General features: G+C 37.9%; 1 long non-coding RNA gene across 1 annotated transcript; it reads right to left on the bottom strand.

The window, feature by feature from the left end:
* Positions 1–343: 343 nt before the first annotated feature.
* LOC148152862 (uncharacterized) lies at positions 344–2,275 on the bottom strand. Its single transcript, XR_015761994.1, has 4 exons — positions 1,921–2,275; positions 1,388–1,435; positions 1,232–1,285; positions 344–603 (listed from the first exon to the last, which is right to left on the bottom strand). It is a non-coding gene; the product is annotated as an uncharacterized LOC148152862 (long non-coding RNA).
* Between the last annotated feature and the right edge of the window lie 2,283 nt (positions 2,276–4,558).

Below are 4,558 nucleotides of genomic sequence, written 5' to 3'. Positions count from 1 at the left end.
CAGGACATTGATAATTAGATAGATAAGCCACGCCCCTGACATAACAGTATATTATAAGCACCAATGAGAATTGCAAGGACATTTAAAATAAGACTTCATAGAATGTCCCTAAAATATATTAAAGTACCCAAATGAACATCAAATGGATTAATTCACACCCTGCAATAATGGTAGTGTTCATTTGTCATGAACACAGGTATGGACTACAAAAATCTCAGTCCAAATATGAAAAAAATAATGATCAAATAGAAATATGGTCACCAATTGATTTCCCTTGTTCATTACCAATGGGGTAATGTTTAGATCTATACAAATTAAAATGTATAATGGAATAAAAACAACATTGTTTTTATTGCAATTTTTATTTTTTGGAGCAAACCAAAACACAGGCTCTTATCAAGCTTAGTTTTTCAAAACAGTTTGACTAAAACCTTTAAACCCAAGTTCTTCTAGATACCACACAATACACATGACTCAAACAAAACAAAAAATCCTACTTAAACAGATTCAGAAGCAAACAAATCTGTTTCAACACCGCTGCAATTTCTGTAGGAGACCAGGGCCATTTTTGATTTCTCTGAGGATGGTCCTTTTCAGGATAATCTACAAACAAGAGAGACAATTTTACTTTTTAAAATATAAATCATATGTGGGAGTGTGCTATAAAAGTATGCTTGTGATAAAGTTTTACATTCCAGTTCTGTTTATTGTGTCCATTGAAGAGAACCCTTTGACAATTTGATTTCTCAACGTGCAATGAATTAAATATGTATCCACCTAAAATTATTTTTCTCCAATTTTTTTATTATTATTAAATTGATTACCAAGTTGTGAAACAGTGCATTTATTACACATAGAAATCAAGAAGCTACAACCCTGGTGTGTCAAATATAAACTATCACTCAAAGCTTCATTTTATATTACACTGCAAGCTTTATTACCTGTTACAGAACAAGGTCATGCTTGTCATGATTCATATTCTGTCCTGTCGATTCTGTGTTTAAGCAGTGTATTACTTGTTCATAATCAGCAACTAACTTTGTAAGATTGTTTCAGCCTTATTTTTTAAAAATTGCACAGACCCAACCACTTCTCTGCATGTTTCTTACTGTGCTTTTTAAAGCTAAGGATAATACTCAATTCTTGTAACATGTTATGATGAGCCTTAAGTCAGAATCTCTAAACCTTACCACTAAGTAAAGAACCACCATGAATAGGAAGACAGCCATACCATCTTGGGGTTCTGAGGGTTTTTCAGTTGGTGGAATAATCTCCTTTCCCTTTCCTGCAATACATTAGTAATACTTCAGGCCAACAAAATAAAAGATACAAAATTTCAAATCAGTTACTAAATGACCAATGAAAGGTTAATTGAAGTAAGTCATACCAGAAGAGTTCCCATGTAATTCAACAGGAGATTGAGGTTTTCTGCATCCTGTCAAATTAGAGATACAAAACAAGTTGTCTGTTATATTAGTCTTAACTGCACAGAAACCTAACCTTTAGCCAAAATTAAAGAACATTATTATATTGTGCAATGATTACTATGTTAAATTATTGAAAATAAATTATTAATCAGGAGGAGGGGGAGGGTTGTTAAGGTAGTCATATCTTATACTGTATCTGACAGCTTTTAAAAACATTAATTTAGAATTAACACCATGGTAGAACACTTTCGAGTAAAACTGTATATAGAGCTATGGTAAAGCTAGGCTAGTTGTTTGGGAATAGTATTTAAAACAAAGTCCCAATGATTGCCAGCAATATTACTCTATGGGTCATCTACACACAGCCCTCATAATGCTGTCCCCTGACAGGAACAAGCATTGCTGGGACTGTGTCTACTCTCCCAAAAACCCATGTCCACTAAAATCCCTGTCAGAAAAATTAGAAAGATTTCCAAGTCAGAAAGCTGTTCACCTGGGTTTCAGGAAATGAAGATAGTGATCCCATCGGTTTATCACATACAGTTTTGTCAGAGTGAGCAGAAACCTGTGGAGAAGACAGCAAACGAGTCATTAAGATTCATTTAAAATTAACTTCAACGTAGAACACCATAGAGTAACACTCTATAAAGAGCTACGGTAAAGCTAGGCAAATTGTTTGGCAATAGTCTTTTAAGCAAGGTCGTAGTGATTGCCAACAATATTACTCTTCGGGTCATCTACACACAGTCCTCTTAATGCTGTCCCCTGACAGGAACAAGCATTGCTGGGACTGTGTCTACTCTCCCAAAAACCCATGTCCACTAAAATACCTGTCAGAAAAATTTGAAAGATTTCCAAGACAGAAAACTGTTCACCTGCATTTCAGGAAACGGGGATAGTGATCCCAGCAGTTCATCACCTACGGTTTTGTCAGAGTGAGCAGAAACCTGTGGAGAAGACAACAAACGAGTCATTAAGATTCATTTAAAATGTACTTCAAGGTAGAACACCATAGAGTATCACAGTATAAAGAGCTACGGTAAAGCTAGACAAATTGTTTGGCAATAGTATTTTAAGCAAAGTCCTAGTGATCGCCAACAATATTACTCAACAATATTACTCTTCGGGTCATCTACACACAGTCCTCATAATGCTGTACCCTGACAGGAACAAGCATTGCTGGGACTGTCTACTCCCCCAAAAACCAATGTCCACTAAAATACCTATCAGAAAATTAGAAAGATTTCCAAGACAGAAAGCTGTTCACCTGGGTTTCAGGAAACGAAGATAGTGATCCCATCGGTTTATCACCTACAGTTTTGTCAGAGTGAGCAGAAACCTGTGGAGAAGACAGCAAACGAGTCATTAAGATTCGTTTAAAATTAACTTCAACGTAGAACACCATAGAGTAACACTCTATAAAGAGCTACGGTAAAGCTAGGCAAATTGTTTGGCAATAGTCTTTTAAGCAAGGTCGTAGTGATTGCCAACAATATTGCTCTTCGGGTCATCTACACACAGTCCTCTTAATGCTGTCCCCTGACAGGAACAAGCATTGCTGGGACTGTGTCTACTCTCCCAAAAACCCATGTCCACTAAAATACCTGTCAGAAAAATTTGAAAGATTTCCAAGACAGAAAACTGTTCACCTGCATTTCAGGAAACGGGGATAGTGATCCCAGCAGTTCATCACCTACGGTTTTGTCAGAGTGAGCAGAAACCTGTGGAGAAGACAACAAACGAGTCATTAAGATTTGTTTAAAATTAACTTCAACGTAGAACACCATAGAGTAACACTCTATAAAGAGCTACGGTAAAGCTAGGCAAATTGTTTGGCAATAGTCTTTTAAGCAAGGTCGTAGTGATTGCCAACAATATTACTCTTCGGGTCATCTACACACAGTCCTCATAACGCTGTCCCCTGACAGGAACAAGCATTGCTGGGACTGTGTCTACTCTCCCAAAAACCCATGTCCACTAAAATACCTGTCAGAAAAATTTGAAAGATTTCCAAGACAGAAAACTGTTCACCTGCGTTTCAGGAAACGGAGATAGTGATCCCAGCAGTTCATCACCTACGGTTTTGTCAGAGTGAGCAGAAACCTGTGGAGAAGACAACAAACGAGTCATTAAGATTCATTTAAAATGTACTTCAAGGTAGAACACCATAGAGTATAACAATATAAAGAGCTATGGTAAAGCTATACAAATTGTTTGGCAATAGTATTTTAAGCAAAGTCCTAGTGATCGCCAACAATATTACTCTTCGGGTCATCTACACACAGTCCTCATAATGCTGTCCCCTGACAGGAACAAGCATTGCTGGGACTGTGTCTATGCTCTCAAACACCCATGACCCAGTGATTGCCAACAATATTACTCTTTGGGTCATCTACACACAGTCCTCATAATGCTGTCCCCTGACAGGAACAGGCATTGCTGGGACTGTGTCTATGCTCTCAAATACCCATGACCCAATGATTCCCAACAATATTACTCTTTGGGTCTTCTACACACAGTCCTCATAATGCTGTCCCCTGACACAAACAAGCATTGCTGGGACTGTGTCTACTCTCCCAAAAACCCATGTCCACTAAAATACCTATCAGAAAAATTAGAAAGATTTCCAAGACAGAAAGCTGTTCACCTGGGTTTCAGGAAACAAGGATAGTGATCCCATCATTTCATCACCTACAGTTTTGTCAGAGTGAGCAGAAACCTGTGGAGAAGACAACAAACGAGTCATTAAGATTCATTTAAAATGAACTTCAACGTAGAACACCATAGAGTAACACTCTATAAAGAGCTACGGTAAAGCTAGGCAAATTGTTTGGCAATTGTATTTTAAGCAAGGTCCCAGTGATTGCCAACATTATTACTCTTCGGGTCATCTACACACAGTCCTCATAATGCTGTCCCCTGACAGGAACAAGCATTGCTGGGACTGTGTCTATGCTCTCAAACACACATGTTCCAATGAATGCCAACAATATTACTCTTTGGGTCATCTACACACAGTCCTCATAATGCTGTCCCCTGACAGGAACAAGCATTGCTGGGACTGTGTCTATGCTCTCAAACACACATGTTCCAATGAATGCCAACAATACTACTCTTCGGGTCATCTACAC

The sequence above is a fragment of the Poecilia mexicana genome, unplaced genomic scaffold (genome assembly GCF_051168715.1).
Source record: "Poecilia mexicana isolate PSO_F unplaced genomic scaffold, ASM5116871v1 scaffold_22, whole genome shotgun sequence".
Lineage (NCBI taxonomy): Eukaryota > Metazoa > Chordata > Actinopteri > Cyprinodontiformes > Poeciliidae > Poecilia > Poecilia mexicana.
The sequence above is the reverse complement of the archived record's forward strand: the minus strand, read 5'-3'. Positions and strand labels throughout refer to the sequence as shown.